Source organism: Schistocerca nitens, chromosome 7, assembly GCF_023898315.1.
Source record: "Schistocerca nitens isolate TAMUIC-IGC-003100 chromosome 7, iqSchNite1.1, whole genome shotgun sequence".
NCBI classification, from domain to species: Eukaryota; Metazoa; Arthropoda; class Insecta; order Orthoptera; family Acrididae; genus Schistocerca; species Schistocerca nitens.
The window spans coordinates 508,981,449-509,001,160 of NC_064620.1; positions in this window are offsets into that span (position 1 = coordinate 508,981,449).

The window sequence follows — 19,712 nt, forward strand, 5'->3', positions numbered from 1 at the left end:
TAGCGCGCGTAGAGAATGGACACCTATATCTTTCCGTACGAGCTCTGATTTCCCTTATTTTATCTTGGATATCGTTCCTCCCTACGTACGTCGGTGTCAACAAAATATTTTCGCATTCGGAGGAGAAAGTTGGTGACTGGAATTTCGTGAGAAAATTCCGTCGCAACGAAAAACATCTTTCTTTTAATGATGTCCATCCCAAATCCTGGACTGATGACCTCAGAAGTTAAGTCCCATAGTGCTCAGAGCCATTTGAACCCAAGTCCTGTATCATTTCTGTGACACTCACTCCCATATTTCACGATAATACAAAACGTTCTGCCCTTCTGCGAAATTTTCCGATGTACTCCGTCAGTCCTATCTGGTAAGGATCCCACACCGTGCAGCACTGTTCTAAAAGAGGACGGACAAGCGTAGTGTAGGCAGTCTCCGTAGTAGGTCTGTTACATTCTCTAAGTGTCCTGCCAATAAAACGCAGTCTTTGGTTAGCCTTTACCACAGCATTTTCTATTGTGTTCCTTGCAATTTAAGTTGTTCGTAACTGTAATATCTAGGTATTCAGTTGAATTTACGGCTTTTAGATTAGACTGATTTATAGTGTAACCGAAGTTTAACGAGTTCCTTCTAGCACTCATATGGATCACCTGACACATTTTGTTATTTAAGGTCAACTGCCACTTTTTGCACTATTCCGATATTCCTTCTAAATCGTTTTGCCGTTTGTTTTGATCTTCTGATGACTTTATTAGTCGATAAACGACATTGTCATCTGCAAAGAACCGAAGACGGCTGCTCAGATTGTCTCCCAAATCGTTTATATAGACAAGGAACAACAAAGGGACTATAACGCTACCTTGAGGAACGCCAGAAATCACTTCTGTTTTACTCGATGATTTTCTGTCAGTTACTACGAACTGTGATCTCTCTGACAGGAAATAACAGATCCAGTCACATAACTGAGACGATATTCCATAAGCACGCAATTTCACTACGAGCCGCTTGTGTGGTACAGTGTCAAAAGCCTTCCGGAAACCCAGGAATACGGAATCGATCTGAAATCCCTTGTCAACTGCACTCTATTTTAGCACTTCATGTGAATAAAGAGCTAGTTGTGTTTCACAAGAACGATGTTTTCTAAACCCATGTTGACTGTGTGTCAAATGGCTCTGAGCACTATGGGACTTACAATCTGTGGTCATCAGTCCCCTAGAACTTAGAACTACTTAAACCTAACTAACCTAAGGACATCACACAACATCCAGTCATCACGAGGCAGAGAAAATCCCTAATCCCGCCGGGAATCGAATCGGGGAGACTCTGTGTCAATAGACCGTTTACTTCGAGGTAATTCATAATGTTCTAACATAATATATGTTCTAAAATCCTGCTGCATATCGACGTTAACGATATGGGCCTGTAATTTAGTGGATTACTCATACTACCTTTCTTGAATATTGGTGTGAGCTGTGCAACTTTCCAGTCTTTCGATACGGATCCTTCGTGGAGCGAACGGTTGTATATGATTGTTAAGTATGGAGCTAATGCATCAGCATACTCCGAAGGGAACCTAATTGGTATACAGTCCGGACCAGAAGACTTGCTTTTATTAAGTGATTTAAACCGCTTTACTACTCCGAGGACATTTACTTCTACGTTACTCATGTTGGCAGCTGTTCTCGATTCGAACTCAAGACAATGATAAGATGTGCTTAGACTATAATAAACCAGCATAACGTGAACTTACCGTGTTTGACATTTATTTCAAACCAAATAATATTACGTGCTCATGAAACATTTTATTAGTGCAACGATAAGTCGAACGAGGAAGTACAAGATTTGGTGAGGTTGTGGATCCGTCAGAAGCCGACTGCGCTCTACGAAACACGAATTAATCGTCTCGTCTCCCAGTGAGAAAAATGTATCGCATTTGGTGATTACTTTTGAGTGGAACCATTCCATGGTCACGTTGTGCTGTGGGTTCACTTTTCATTTAGCTGCCCCACGTATTATTAGTGGTACGCTGCTTGACATATTCACGTCGATTAAATATCTAGCCGTGGAGTTGTAAAGTGACATGAAATGCAACAAATACGTAACATGGTTTGTAGGATAAGTGAAGGGTCGACTTCGGTTCATAAAGAGTGCACCTCATCTACTATGGATACAGTGCATAAAACAGTTGTACGAGTCGTTATTAAGGACTGCTCTTGTGATCCACGGAAGGTCGTATTGAAGGAAGACGTCGAAGCAATTCAGAGGCTTGCTTCTAGATTCTCTACCGGTAGGTTCGATCAACATGCGAGTATTACGGAAGTGCTTTGTGAGCTCAAATGGGAATCCCTGCATGGAAGAGAAAGTTGTTTCCGCGAAACAGTACTAACCAGGAAAGCACTTGGGCTCGAACAAACACAAATACACCAAAATCGTGTGAGAAATAATGTAAAGGTCTCTTATTGCACTAGTGATACTCCCGCATCTGCAAAACTCGGCAATCGTTCGTTAGAGGCCTCTGCATATGCCACGCCGCATTGCACACTGACCTGCCGCTACGCCAGTCGGGACCAGTAGGGACGGTGCAGTGTGCCTCTGAAGTTGCGTTTTGTGACATTATTTGTGTATTGAAGCGTCAGATGGCTAGGCGATTAGTAATCAATCCTGCTAAAGTATTGCGATTGGTTGAGATGAAGTTACGAAGAACCCTTCTTCGTGAAGATGGTATTGGTGTAGAAGACGAATCATTCGCATGATTTCTAGTATCTATTATAGTGCAGAAATATGAGCATAAGTTAGAAACAGATATTGTTGTAACACTAACACATAATGATGATGACAGGGATGATAATGACGAACAACTCATTGCAAACGGTAGTGCTACGGAAAGTGCGGGAGGAGGCGATGGAAGCAGTGACAGTGAATACCAACCGTCTCCCAAGAAGGAGGTTAAAGTTGCAAGTATCATCACGGCGTTTGATGACAACACACTGGAGAACATGTACGATGATTATTACGTCAGAGGTATCGACACATACGACAAGCTTCTGAAAAGATACCCTAAACTGAAGTCTAAAAGCAATATTAAAAACATACTGGATTACGTGGCAAAGAAAAGAGAAGTAAATACAGTTTTCAAAGGAAATCATACACTGATGTTCAAGACCATCAAGGAGCGTGTAATGGGGAAATTCGATGAAGCGCGAGAATGCGGTTCCGCCGTTCATTATTGGCATTTACAACATTGGGCATTGGACGTAGCCAGAAATCTCGGATGTACCAACTTTACGCTTCACTAGGATTTATTACTAATTTGAAAAAGGAGTTTAGGATAACATCACTCCGTATCACTATGCTCCAAGCACGAAAAGATAAGGATGAAGAAGAGGAGCTGATTGAAAGAGCTAAAACGTTTGTTGCTGACGTCAATGAGCATATCACGAGAGGAAACATCGATATTAGTTCTGTATGGAACTGTGATCAGAGTCAGTTCAACTATGAACTTTCTTGTGACAGAACACTATCCATGAAAGGGGAGAGAAACACTGTCGCGATGTTGCAATCAGTTAACTGTGCAACTCATAGTTACACGATCGATGTTGCTATATCAATGGACGGACGATTGGCAGACAAACTCTATATTTGCTTACAAGAATCCAGTGGAATGTTTGGAACCCGCGTGTCAAGGGAAATAGAAACGCGGTGCCCTCCAAATGTCGTCGTCGATGCAAGTGTGAGTGGGAAGATGACGAAACAACATCTGAAGACGTTTTTTCTGTCAGTTTTGAATCCACATTTGTCGAGAAGGTCATTAGTACTTTGTGACTCCTGGTCTGGACATAAGGATGAACGAGTACTACTGGAAGCATCTGGCGGAAAACATGTAGATTTAAAAATCATTCCGCCTGAAACTACAAAATACGCACAACCTCTGGATGTGTATTTCTTCAGGCAATATAAAATATATGCCAAGAGAATAACAGACTTCATTAAACTAAGTTCCAGTAATATGCAGCCGAAATTGCACGACAGATTCTTTACCGTGAATATGCATTCTGTCATTTACAATCAGTTATCTGCGGGAGTATACAGACCAATGCTTCGTTACGCGTGGCAGAACGCTGGCTACGATATTGGTGAACCAGTGAACAACTTCAAAAGTGTCATTGACGTGGCGTTCAACACTGATATTATAGAATGTGCAAATACGCCATGCGATCAACTTGCATTTCTTCACTGTGCGTTTTGCAGTCATACGTATTGCTCGGAGCATTTTATTGACATTCCGCATTTACATTTATAGTTAAGATTGCTGCATTGCGTATGGCGTCTACAATTACATCTACAGTGATATCTAGAGCATGACTGCAGAATTTTGCAGAAAAACGACACCCACCAGCACATTAAGAGGTACACAATGATCCTGTAACCAAACGTTCATACAGATCTGTTTGTTCGAGTGCAAGTACTTTCCTGGTAAGAAAATTTAGAGAACCTGCGCTTTTGGCTGGGGTGACTGTAGAATGATTTCATTGCAGCCAACCTACATTTCGCATAAGGACAGCGAAGACAAAAAAAGAGAAATTACGGCTCATACGGAAGCATACAGACAGCCGGTATTCCCTCGCTCCCTTTGCGCGTGGAACTGGAATACAATGAGTAGCTCCAGTGCAAGATATCATCAGCTATGCATCTTACGGTGCATTGCAGATTGTGTATGTAGATGTAGATATGGAACTGCATTAAGTTTCTTTTTGCGTTACGAATCGCAGTCAAGGTATTTCGAATCAGTGCGTAATATGTGAAAAACATCTGGACATAATTCATGTCAACCCTCTGCGTGAAATTACGGACTCCAGCACGCTGTGTGCTCAAGCAGCAATTACGGAAAGAAATCGGTCTCTACCAGAACGTGCGTCTCGCTGTGCGCGTAAAGGGCAAACCACTTGGCGGAGGACTTTAACAAATTGCAAACGACTCTGCTAGCGCCAACGGCAGACAACGGCACGTCCGTCCTTGTCATGCCTCCCTGGGGTGCTTTACATAAAATCCTTCTGCGGCTGACCGCCGCCCATGAATCGCGCGTCGTGCATGATTGACGGCTCGGCACGTCCAAATGTCAGCCGCAGACAGCAGACGCCGCCCTGGCTTCTGCGCGCCTCTAGTGACGCTGGAGTTGTCCTTGAGGGCAGCTGCTGGTCGTGTCTTCCGGAGCGCGCCAGCTAACGGCCTGGACCTTTATCTTGTGTCATAAACGCTGCCGTAGAGGGAGGGGCCGATAAATCTGCGAAGAGAAGGCCGCCAGGTTACAGTGTCTGGTCGTATTGCAGTGACGACTGCGAATAGTTGTATTGCAGGTTGTAACACGCAAGGGAGTACAAATGGGGGTGGAGGTCCCTTAAACTTTCCAGAATGAGATTTTCACTCTGCAGCGGAGTGTGCGCTGATATGAAACTTCCTGGCAGATTAAAACTGTGTGCCCGACCGAGACTCGAACTCGGGACCTTTGCCTTTCGCGGGAAAGTGCTCTAGCATCTGAGCTACCGAAGCACGACCCACGCCCGGTACTCACAGCGTTACTTCTGCCAGTACCTCGTCTCCTACCTTCCAAACTTTACAGAAGCTCTCCTGCGAACCTTGCAGAACTAGCACTCCTGAAAGAAAGGATATTGCGGAGACATGGCTTAGCCACAGCCTGGGGGATGTTTCCAGAATGAGATTTTCACTCTGCAGCGAAGTGTGCGATGATCTGAAACTTCCTGACAGATTAAAACTGTGTGCCCGACCGAGACTCGAACTCGGGACCTTTGCCTTTAGCGGGCAAGTGCTCCACCAACTGAGTTACCCGAGCACGACTCACGCCCCGACCTCACAGCTTTACTTCTGCCAGTACCTCGTCTCCTACCTTCCAAACTTTACAGAAGCTCTCCTGCCATATCACACGACGCGGGTGATTGTTGATGAGGCGGAAGGCGAATGATCGAACGAAAGTTCTTACGCTCGTCACACATACAGAGACCTGGTAATAGTCCTCGTTGTCACTAGTAATCGTATAAAACTGTTCGTAAAGTTCATTTTTCAGTTCTCACTTGTACGAGCGTGCGCGTAACCGTTGTTGATAATGCGGAAACGCGATGATCGAACGCACGTCCTCACGCTCGCTACAAGACACTGGCACTTGACTGCACTCTTTTATGGTAACTAATTTTTACTGATTCACATTGGTTCATTCTGGGAGACCGAACACGGTGCGGATGATCGATGCTGTGCGACACACAACGAGAGGAAACATAAACACGTTATCGACGGCACTGCTCATTTTTTCATTACTTCTTGACGCACTTTCCTCTGAATCAATTCCAGATTTCATCACTTTACTGTAGCAGCTCTTGTAGCAACACTTCAACCTGAATACTAAAAAAGCCTCTCACATGCAGAGCTACACACTACACAACATAACAGTACCGTGTCCCGCGCTCGACTCCCCGACGCGGCTGCCTGCAAAGATACTCCACAACTAAGCCAGCGATATGACAATACGCTTACAAGGTTACCTGTTGAGAAACAGTGGTCTGTTCAAACACAAAGTCTATGTCTGTCAAAGAATTACTTCTACCTTGTTGAATTTTACCTCAACTACAATCGCTTCCACTATACCGTCAACAACACACAAACCTGCACTTACCCACCACTTTCCCGATCTAAAGCTTGGTCACGCCTCCATCCTATTTTTTTCTTAAACGTAATCATTATGCCCAAACCACCCCTTGCTGTTCAACTTCTTTCTTATACCTGGCAAACTGCTTCTATCCTCCACGTATCCCTATGGTATCTCCAACTTCATCTCGACTTCACCTACTTTAATTTCCTAAAGGTCTGCGATAAAACTCCGCATTCGTGACTAATGAACGAAATAAGAGTTTTTGGAACACCGAAAAAGCTCTGTAACTGGCATGAAAGCTTTCTATCCAATAGAAATTTACTGGCACCAATCGACAAAGAAGCTTCGAGCATATGCCAAGTACGAGTGCTAGGACGTTTGTGAGCTACATTTACATCTAAATTTACATCTACGTGATTACTCTGCTATTCACAGTAAAGTGTCTGGCAGAGGGTGCAATGAACCACCTTCAAACTGTCTCTACCGTTTCACTCTCGAAGAGCGCGCGGGAAAAACCAACACTAACATTTTTCTGTGCGAGCCATGATTTCTCTTATTTTATCGTCATGATCATTTCTCCCTGTGCTGGTGTGTGCCAACAGAATTTTTGCGAAATCGGAGGATAAAACTGGTGATTGAAATTTCATGAGAAGATCCCGTTGCAACGAAAAACGCCTTTGTTTTGATGACTGCCACTCCACGTATCATGCCTGTGGCACTATCTTTCCTATCTCGCGGTAATACAAATCGAGCCACCCTTCTTTGAGTTTTTTCGATGTCACCCGTCAGTCCAACCTGATGCGGAACCCACACCCCACAGCAATACTCAAGAATATAGCAGAAAAGCGTGGAGTAAGCAGTTTCTTTATTAGACCTGTTGCACCTTCTAAGTGTTCTGCCAATGAATCGCAGTCTTTGGTTTGCTCTACCCACAACATCATCTATGTGAACGGTCCAGTTTAGGTTATTTGTACTTGTAATCCCTAAGTATTTAGTTGAATTTACAGCCTTCAGATTTGTGTGACTTATCGCGTAATCGAAATTTAGCGGATTTCTTTAGTACTCATGTAAATAACATCACACTTTCCTTTATTCCGGATCAATTGCCTCTTTTCGCAACGTACAGATATCTTATCTAAATAATTTTGCAATTCGTTTTAGTCATCTGATCACTTAACAAGACGGTAAATGACAGTATCATCTGCAAATAATCTAAGAGGGCTACTCATATTGTCTTCTATGTCGGTAATATAGATCAGGAACAATAGAGGGCCTATAACACTTCCTTTGGGAACGCCGGATATTACTTCTGTTTTGCTTGATAACTTTCCGTCTATTACTACGAACTGTGACCTTTATGACAGGAAATCACGAATCCAGTCGCACAACTGAGGCGATATTCCATACGCACGCAGTTTGGTTGGAAGACGCTTGTGAGGAACTGTGTCGAAAGCCTTCTGGAAATCTAAAAATATGGAATCAATTTGACATCCCCTGTCGATAGCACTCATTACTTCATTGCATTTCGCAATCATTAGTTCATGCTAGTTGTGTTTCACAAGAGCGATGTTCTCTGAATACGTGCTGACTATGTGTCAATAAATCGTTTTCTTAGAGGTACTTCACAATGTTGTAATACAGTATATGTTCAGAAACCCTACTGCAAATCGACGTCAGTGATATGGACCTGTAATTCAGCGGATTCCTCCTATTTCCCTTTGTGGGTATTGGTGTGACTTGAGCAATTTTCCAGCCTTTAGGTAGGGAACTTCCTGTGAGAGAGAAGTTGTATATAATTGCTAAATATGGAGCTATTGTATCAGCATACTCTGAGAGGAACCTGACGGGTACACAATCTGGACCGGAGGCCTTGCCTTTATTAAGTGATTTAAGCTGCTTTACTATACCGAGGATATCGACTTCTATGTTTCTCATCTTGGAATTTGTTCTTGACTGGAATTCAGGAATATTTACTTCGTCTTCTTTGGTGAATGAGCTTTGGAAAACCGTGTTTAATAAATCTGCTTTAGTGGCACTGTCATCAGTGATCCACTCTGCAGTGGCACAATATCATGAAAAGTTGACACTGTAGTGTGGATCCGTTCCTAAAATGGCGGAATATGGCTAGTTTTTACTAGTAATTAAGAGTGATTTGAAACTGACATGAAATACAGATGTCACAAATGTGATTGACAATGACACTTAGTCGAAATTAGCTAATTACGCTCTTAAATAAGCATCGCAGTACAGCCTGTGAGGGACCGTGTTTACGTTTATTAAGCATCTGGAGGCTGTGGTTCCCCACAAATGCAAAATTTCAAGAAATCTGTCTTTGTTGCTTTGGATGACTATGAAAATGAAGTGGACGGAACGGGGCAAACGCGGACACTGTGCACGGCATCGTAATTCTAACGAACAATAATACGGTGGGAGCCTATCTGATAGTACACACATGGCGGCCGAATTAGCATCAACAGTCTCATCTGGAGAGACAGCAAAGACAAGCCAGCCAAAATCCACTGGGGTAACACAAGTCATGGGGTACCCCCTAATGTCGTGCCGGACCTCTTTTCGACCGGCTTAGTGCACGAACTTGACGAGGACTCAACAAGTTGTTAGAAATCCCTTGCAGAAATATTCACCATTGATACTTCTGTAGCCGCTCATAATTCCGGAGGTGTTGGTGGTTCAGTATTTTTCGGACGAAATGACCTCTAGTTTACGTCCCATAAATGTTCTATGGTATTCATGTCAAACGACATGAGTGAAAAATCGTTTGCTACACATTGTTCTTCAAACCGATCACAAACAACTGTGGTCCGGTTTCACGGCTTATTGTCATCCATAAAAATTCCAATGTTGTTAAGTCAACGAATGCCTGCAAGTTGTCTCCAAGTAGCTGCGGGAGAATCCACGTCATTCCATGTAAACACATCTCATTACTATGTTTTGAAACTGAAGAACATACAGCAGATAATTCAGAGAACTTTCGGTGAAAAGTGGTGTCGTTTGACATTCAGGGAATTTTAAAAACATGCTCCATCCGAACAGACCTAGAATGTGTGGCAAATATAACCTTATTGTTACGTTTCTCTGAGAAAACTATGTTCTCATACTAATGTGGCCATAAAATATTTCCGGCCGCTGTGGCAGAGCGCTTCTAGGCGCTTCAGTCCGGAACTGCGCTGCTGCTACGGTCGCAGGTTCGAATCCTGCCTCGGGCAAGGATGTGTGTGATGTCCTTAGATTAGTTAGCCTTACGTAGTTCTAAGTCTAGGGGACTGATGACCTCAGATGTTAACTCACATAGTGCTCAGAGCCATTTGAACCATTTGAACATCTCGAACCATTATGGAGCCACCACAAGCTTGCACAGTGCCTTGTTAACAACTTAGGTCCATCGCTTCGTGGGGTCTACGCCGCACTCGAATCCTGCTATCAGATCTTAAAAGCTAAAATCGGGATTTATCTGACCAGGCCACGGTTTTACAGTAGTCTAGGATATACAGGGCTATTACAAATGATTGAAGCGATTTCATAAATTCACTGTAGCTCCATTCATTGACATACGGTCACGACACACTACAGATACGTAGAAAAACTCATAAAGTTTTGTTCGGCTGAAGCCGCACTTCAGGTTTCTGCCGCCAGAGCGCTCGAGAGCGCAGTGAGACAAAATGGCGACAGGAGCCGAGAAAGCGTATGTCGTGCTTGAAATGCACTCACATCAGTCAGTCATAACAGTGCAACGACACTTCAGGACGAAGTTCAACAAAGATCCACCAACTGCTAACTCCATTCGGCGATGGTATGCGCAGTTTAAAGCTTCTGGATGCCTCTGTAAGGGGAAATCAATGGGTCGGCCTGCAGTGAGCGAAGAAACGGTTGAACGCGTGCGGGCAAGTTTCACGCGTAGCCCGCGTACCACAGCCGACGGTTTGGAAAATCTTACGGAAAAGGCTAAAGCAGAAGCCTTACCGTTTACAATTGCTACAAGCCCTGACACCCGATGACAAAGTCAAACGCTTTGAATTTTCGGCGCGGTTGCAACAGCTCATGGAAGAGGATGCGTTCAGTGCGAAACTTGTTTTCAGTGATGAAGCAACATTTTTTCTTAATGGTGAAGTGAACAGACACAATGTGCGAATCTGGGCGGTAGAGAATCCTCACGCATTCGTGCAGCAAATTCGCAATTCACCAAAAGTTAACGTGTTTTGTGCAATCTCACGGTTTAAAGTTTACGGCCCCTTTTTCTTCTGCGAAAAAAACGTTACAGGACACGTGTATCTGGACATGCTGGAAAATTGGTACATGCCACAACTGTAGACCGACAGCGCCGACTTCATATTTCAACAGGATGGTGCTCCACCGCACTTCCGTCATGATGTTCGGCATTTCTTACACAGGAGATTGGAAAACCGATGGATCGGTCGTGGTGGAGATCATGATCAGCAATTCATGTCATGGCCTCCACGCTCTCCCGACTTAACCCTATGCGATTTCTTTCTGTGGGGTTATGTGAAAGATTCAGTGTTTAAACGTCCTCTACCAAGAAACGTGCCAGAACTGCGAGCTCGCATCAACGATGCTTTCGAACTCATTGATGGGGACATGCTGCGCCGAGTGTGGGAGGAACTTGATTATCGGCTTGATGTCTGCCGAATCACTAAAGGGGCACATATCGAACATTTGTGAATGACTAAAAAAAACTTTTTGAGCTTTTGTATGTGTATGCAAAGCATTGTGAAAATATCTCAAATAATAAAGTTATTGTAGAGCTGTGAAATCGCTTCAATCATTTGTAATAACCCTGCAACTGATATGGACACGAGCCCAAGAGAGGCGCTGTGAGCGATGTCGTGCTGCTAGCAAAGCCACTCGCGTCGATCGTCTGCTGCTGTCTTAAAGTTCACGTTCTTTGTACGTCCTACACTGATTTCAGTTTTTATTCCGCGCAGAGTTGCGTGTCTGCTAGCACTGACGACTCTACGCAAACGCCGCTGCTCTCGGTGAAGGCCGTCAGCCATTGCCTTATCCGTGGTGAGAGCTAATGTCTGAAATATGGTATTCTCGAAACACTCTTCTAAATCTATATCCACATTTATACTCCGCAAGCCACCCAACGGTGTGTGGCGGAGGGCACTTTACGTGCCACTGTCGTTACCTCCCTTTCCTGTTCCAACCGCGTATGGTTCGCGGGAAGAACCACTACCGGAAAGCCTCCGTGCGCACTCGAATCTCTGTAGTTTTACATTCGTGATCTCCTCGGGTGGAAAAAGTAGGGGGAAGCAATATATTCGATACCTCATCCAGAAACGCACCCTCTCGAAACCTGGTCAGCAAGCTACACCGCAATGCAGAGCGCCTCTCTTGTAGAGTCTGCCACTCGAGTTTGCTAAACATCTCCGTAACACTATCACGCTTACCAAATAACCCTGTGACGAAACGCTCCGCTCTTTGGATCTTTTCTATGTCCTCTATTAACCCGACCTGGTACGGATCCCACACTGATGAGCAATACTCAAGTATAGGTCGAAAGAGTGTTTTGTAAGCCACCTCCTTTGTTGATGTAATACAGTTTCTAAGGACTCTCCCAATGAATCTCAACCTGGAAACCGTCTTTAACAACAATTAATTTTATATGATCATTCCACTTCAAATCGATCCGTACGCATACTCCCAGATATTTTACAGAAGTAACTGCTACCTGTGTTTGTTCAGCTATCATATAATCATACAATAATTGATCCTTCTTTCTATGTATTCGCAATATATTACATTTGTCTATGTTAAGCGTCAGTTGCCACTCCCTGCACCAAGTGCGTATCCGCTGCAGATCTTCCTGCATTTCGCTGCAATTTCGTAATGCTGCAACTTCTCTGTATACTACAGCATCATCCGCGAAAAGCCGCATGGAACTTTCGACACTATCTACTAGGTCATTTATATATATTGTGAAAATCAATGGTCCCATAACACTCCCCTGTGGCACGCCAGAGGTTACTTTAACTTCTGTAGACGTCTCTCCATTGAGAAGAACATGCTGTGTTCTGTTTGCTGCGCCCGGGTTCCTGGCGGGGTCAGGGATTTTCTCTGCCTCGTGATGACTGGGTGTTGTGTGATGTCCTTAGGTTAGTTAGGTTTAAGTAGTTCTAAGTTCTAGGGGACTGATGACCATAGATGTTAAGTCCCATAGTGCTCAGAGCCATTTGAACCACTTTCTGTTTGCTAAAAACTCTTCAATCCAGCCACACAGCTGGTCTGATATTCCGTAGGCTCTTCCTTTGTTCATCAGGCAACAGTGGGGAACTGTATCGAACGCCTTCCGGAAGGCAAGAAAAATGGCATCTACCTGGGAGCCTGTATCTAAAATTTTCTGGATCTCATGAACAAATAAAGCGAGTTGGGTCTCACACGATTGCTGTTTCCGGAATCCATTTGATTCCTACAGAGTAGGTTCAGGGTTTCCAGAAATGACATGATACGCGAGCAAAATACATGTTCTAAAATTCTACAACAGATCGATGTCAGAGATATAGGCATATAGTTTTGCGCATCTGCTCGACAACCCTTCTCGAAAACTGGTACTACCTGTGCTCTTTTCCAATCATTTAGAACCTTCCGTTGCTCTAGTGACTCTTGACAGTGTGCCTTTCCAAATACTGATTTCCCTAACGATTTTCAATATGGAATGTCCTATGCGTCTGTCTCCAAATACTATTTCTCGTTCAAAGTCTGTGAATTCACGTCGTTCGGTCATAATCGCGTCGGAAACCTTTTCACATAATCTTCTTAGTGCAAATGATAGCTCCTGCAATGCACTGCCCGTTTATACCTTGTGTACGTGGTACTACCGCCGTCTATATATGTGCATATCGTTATCCCATGACTTTTGTCACCTTAGTGTAAATCCAGAATGAGTAAATGGATGGACATACTCAGTTAATATCTGATGTTTGTAGCTGTCGAATTTTTTCGAATAGGACTACAGGGGTTTACAGAAATGTGGAAACACATTACCATACATAATACGCTGTAGGAAAAACGTCAGCTATCATGGCAGCTTCCATCCTGCAAACTATACCATGAAGTTTCAGTATTATTGAGATGTGACGACTGTGGTGAGCAGGGGGATGAGAGACCTCATACTCGAGATGTGTAAACTGGAGACCTGTCATCTCGGAACACAGCGTCACCATTAAGGAACAAAGATTGTGTGAAGCGCGTTCAGTAAGTAATGCAACATGTATTTTTGTCGGTCATGTGGAGTTCGTTGCGGGACATCACGGAATAACCCACTTCAGGTCCTATAATTTCATAAATTTCCAGTAGGTAGCAGTGCTACACGTAGCCTTCAAAATTTTAAAGTAGGTGCTATCGAAGCGGAGAGCTGCATTGAGTTTCTTTTCGGGAAAAACCAGATTTCATAAGGGCGATTAGAATGCTTACGGAGATCTGACAGTGAAAAAAAGCACGGGGAGTCGTTGGGTGAGGCCTCTCTCATCATCGCAACACAGTCGCGCAAATCTGTACGATCTCCCTGTGCCAGCCGACCCCACACTCGTCCAAAGTTGGAATGTGCAGATACTCTCATTCGAGGTGATCAACGGATTACAATCAAGCACCTCGTACAGGGTGTTTCAAAAATGACCGGTATATTTGAAACGGCAATAAAAACTAAACGAGCAGCGATAGAAATACACCGTTTCTTGCAGTATGCTTGGGACAACAGTACATTTTCAGACGGACAAACTTTCGAAATTACAGTAGTTACAATTTTCAACAACAGATGGCGCTGCAAGTGATGTGAAAGATATAGAAGACAACACAGTCTGTGGGTGCGCCATTCTGTACGTCGTCTTTCTGCTGTAAGCGTATGCTGTTCACAACGTGCAAGTGTGCTGTAGACAACATGGTTTATTCCTTAGAACAGAGGATTTTTCTGGTGTTGGAACTCCACCGCCTAGAACACAGTGTTGTTGCAACAAGACGAAGTTTTCAACGGAGGTTTAATGTAACCAAAGGACCGAAAAGCGATACAATAAAGGATCTGTTTGAAAAATTTCAACGGACTGGGAACGTGACGGATGAACGTGCTGGAAAGGTAGGGTGACCGCGTACGGCAACCACAGAGGGCAACGCGCAGCTAGTGCAGCAGGTGATCCAACGGCGGCCTCGGGTTTCCGTTCGCCGTGTTGCAGCTGCGGTCCAAATGACGCCAACGTCCACGTATCGTCTCATGCGCCAGAGTTTGCACCTCTATCCATACAAAATTCAAACGCGGCAACCGCTCAGCGCCGCTACCATTGCTGCACGAGAGACATTCGCTAACGATATAGTGCACAGGATTGATGACGGCGATATGCATGTGGGCAGCATTTGGTTTACTGACGCAGCTTATTTTTACCTGGACGGCTTCGTCAATAAACAGAACTGGCGCATATGGGGAACCGAAAAGCCCCATGTTGCAGTCCCATCGTCCCTGCATCCTCAAAAAGTACTGGTCTGGGCCGCCATTTTTTCCAAAGGAATCATTGGCCCATTTTTCAGATCCGAAACGATTACTGCATCACGCTATCTGGACATTCTTCGTGAATTTGTGGCGGTACAAACTGCCTTAGACGACACTGCGAACACCTCGTGGTTTATGCAAGATGGTGCCCGGCAACATCGCACGGCCGACGTCTTTAATTTCCTGAATGAATATTTCGATGATCGTGTGATTGCGTTGGGCTATCCGAAACATACAGGAGGCGGCGTGGATTGGCCTCCCTATTCGCCAGACATGAACCCCTGTGACTTCTTTCTGTGGGGACACTTGAAAGACCAGGTGTACCGCCAGAATCCAGAAACAATTGAACAGCTGAAGCAGTACATCTCATCTGCATGTGAAGCCATTCCGCCAGACACGTTGTCAAAGGTTTCGGGTAATTTCATTCAAAGACTACGCCATATTATTGCTATGCATGGTGGATATGTGGAAAATATCGTACTATAGAGTTTCCCAGACCGCAGCGCCATCTGTTGTTGAAAATTGTAACTACTGTAATTTCGAAAGTTTGTCTGCCTGAAAATGTACTGTTGTCCCAAGCATATTGCAACAAACGGTGTATTTCTATCGCTGCTCGTTAAGTTTTTATTGCCGTTTCAAATATACCGGTCATTTTTGAAACACCCTGTAAGAGCAACGAAGCACTATCTGTGCGGAATCGTTTGCACGGTACAAGGCTGATCGTTACAGTTGTTGGTCGAACATCGTCACAGGCGATGAAACATACGTTCCTCGCTTCCAAAGGAAAACAAAACGACAATCCATGGAGTGAGGGCACACTACCTCTTCTCGGAAGCAAAAGTTCAAAGCTGCCCCCTCAGCCGGTAAAGTCGTGGAGATGGTCTTCTGGGGCTCTAAAGGGGTTATTCTGTTTGATGTCCTCTCATAGCACAACGATCAACTCTGAAGTGTATTGTGCTATGCTCAGAAAAGTGAAGTTACATTTCCAGCGTGTTCGTTGACATAAATGGAAACGAATTCTCCACGACGACCCAAGGCCTCGCACACTCTGGGCACCCGACAGGAGGTCACAGAACTTCATTGGACTGTTCTTCCTCATCCACTCTACAGGCCGGATCTCGCACCTTGTGACTTCCATCCGTTTGGCCCAATGAAGCATGCACTCCGCGGGAAGCAGTACGTAGATGATAGGGAAGTCACTGACGCAGCAAGACGTTGACCCCAACGTCGATCAGTAGAGTGGAGTATGCGGGCATACGGGCCCTCCCATTAAAGAGGCGTAAGGCCGTCACATTGATTTGTGATTATGTTGAAAAATAAGGTTTTGCAGACAAAAGGGTGGCGACCAATATGATGTATTGGAATCCGGAATAAAACAAATCTGCTTCCAGAAAAAAAAGAAAATGTTGCATTACTTACTGAACGCCCCTCATTCCACGGGATGGAACTGATCAGCCAAAATTGTCACATAATCCCTCCCAATAATGCAAGTCTAGAGAGTATTCCGTGAGGCCTATGCAATGCCATGATGTGGCTGCCCAGGTAATCACCAAATATCCGTAATGTTTCTCTCTTGCGACGTAAACTAGAGCAGGAGTTGGAAACAGTATGAAATTACAATCACACGATCAAATTAGTTTCTCCCATCTCTGCATAGTCCAGTTTTTACGGCTTCAACACCATGGTCTCTTGTTACGGGAATTTGCGTCACTGATACGTGGTTTTGGAATTCCAGCTCGCCATTCAGTTCCCTGCTTATGGAGCTTCTTTCGTGTTGATTTGGTGCGAACACAGTTTGCATGTGCGACATTCAGTTTGTAATGGTTCTTTCTTTACGTGACCATTACGGCACTCCAACCCCAGTTCTCGATATCAGTAATATCGTACTACTTTTCTGCGAAGTAACAGACATATTTTTGTGACAATATTCACATTTGGTTTTATTAATGTATAGGTACTCCGATGTATCGATATATTACAGTGACATGGTTCTTGTGTGTATTCATTTCTGTGAGACTGTCATAATCTTTGACTTACTTGTAACCGTTTTGGCGCGAATGCGCACAGAGCAGTCTTTGTTTCACTTCGTTGTTATTTCGCTTTGTAGAAGAACAGTCAAGTCTTGTGTTTGGTTAAAGTGGAAATTAAATATATGAAGATTGATACAAAACTGTTTTCTTAATGATGAGACAATTAAGAAGAAGTATATGTGAATTTACAAGAAGTTTAATAAAAAAGTGGATCGTGAACTCTAAGTCAAAAATTATTGTTCTGATCTGGAATTGTTTGATCATTAAGAATTTCCTGAAAAACGCATTTGTTAGGTCTTCAAATATTGCTAAAATACAGATCTGGACTTTCTAGCAGTCAAAGTGGAATCACCCTAGAATCAACAAGATGAGCCGTAACAACTTCGACGAAATCTAAATGGGAATCGATTCAAGATAAGTGCCAAAATTAATGACTTTTTTACAATGACTTCATTATTTCCATTCTGACGATACCATCCACAGTCAATAACTTTGTTGCTGCCCGTTAAAGCGAACATGTGCTGCGTGAGCAACATTATTAATCTGATTTCTAACCTACTTTGCAAGTGGTGGTATTGTTAGAAGTTCTGCAGTGATCTTCGCAGCTGCCTATTTTTCGTCACAACGCTCTTTAATGACCATCTGTGGCGACTACTCCTACATACCTTCGACCGCGTTGTGACTTAGCAGATGATGTTTCTCCACTTTCCCTGTAAGCCGTATAAATCTTCGATATGGTGTCTCTCGAAACATCAAACATTATGGCTACCTTGGATACCGGAGCACCCACAATACGGGCGCCAAGTATCTGCCTACGTTCGAATTCTCGTATTGTTGTGGTTTTCAGTCCTGAGACTGGTTTGATGCAGCTCTCCATGCTACTCTATCCTGTGCAATCTTCTTCATCTCCCAGTACCTACTGCAGCCTACATCCTTCTGAATCTGCTTAGTGTATTCATCTCTTGGTCTACCTCTACGATTTTTACCCTCCACACTGCCCTCCAATGCTAAATTTGTGATCCCTTGATGCCTCAAAACATGTCCTACCAACCGATCCCTTCTTCTAGCCAAGTTGTGCCACAAACTTCTCTTCTCCCCAATCCTATTCAATACCTCCTCATTACTTACGTGATCTACCCACCTTATCTTCAGCATTCTTCTGTAGCACCACATTTCGAAAGCTTCTATTCTCTTCTTGTCCAAACTAGTTATCGCCCATGTTTCACTTCCATACATGGCTACACTCCATACAAATACTTTCAGAAACGACTTCCTGACACTTAAATCTATACCCGATGTTAACAAATTTCTCTTCTTCAGAAACGATTTCTTTGCCATTGCCAGTCTACATTTTATATCCTCTCTACTTCGACCATCATCAGTTATTTTACTCCCTAAATAGCAAAACTCCTTTACTGCTTTAAGTGTCTCATTTCCTAATCTAGTTCCCTCAGCATCACCCGATTTAATTTGACTACATTCCATTATCCCCGTTTTGCTTTTGTTGATGTTCATCTTATATCCTTCTTTCAAGACACTGTCCATTCCGTTCAACTGCTCTTCCAAGTCCTTTGCTGTCTCTGACAGAATTACAATGTCATCGGCAAACCTCAAAGTTTTTACTTCTTCTCCATGAATTTTAATACCTACTCCGAATTTTTCTTTTGTTTCCTTTACTGCTTGTTCAATATACAGATTGAATAACATCGGGGAGAGGCTACAACCCTGTCTCACTCCTTTCCCAACCACTGCTTCCCTTTCATACCCCTCGACTCTTATAACTGCCATCTGGTTTCTGTACAAATTGTAAATAGCCTTTCGCTCCCTGTATTTTACCCCTGCCACCTTCAGAATTTGGAAGAGAGTATTCCAGTTAACATTGTCAAAAGCTTTCTCTAAGTCTACAAATGCTAGAAACGTAGGTTTGCCTTTCCTTAATCTTTCTTCTAAGATAAGTCGTAAGGTTAGTATTGCCTCACGTGTTCCAACATTTCTACGGAATCCAAACTGATCTTCCCCGAGGTCCGCTTCTACCAATTTTTCCATTCGTCTGTAAAGAATTCGCGTTAGTATTTTGCAGCTGTGACTTATTAAACTGATAGTTCGGTAATTTTCACATCTGTCAAGACCTGCTTTCGTTGGGATTGGAATTATTATATTCTTCTTGAAGTCTGAGGGTATTTCGCCTGTCTCATAGATCTTGCTCACCAGATGGTAGAGTTTTGTCAGGACTGGCTCTCCCACGGCTGTCAGTAGTTCTAATGGAATGTTGTCTACTCCCGGGGCTTTGTTTCGACTCAGGTCTTTCAGTGCTCTGTCGAACTCTTCACGCAGTATCTTATCTCCCATTTCGTCTTCGTCTACATCCTCTTCCATTTCCATAATAGTGTCCTCAAGTACATCGCCCTTGTATAAACCCTCTATATACTCCTACCACCTTTCTGCCTTCCCTTCTTTGCTTAGAACTGTGTTGCTATCTGAGCTCTTGATATTCATACAAGTGGTTCTCTTCTCTCCA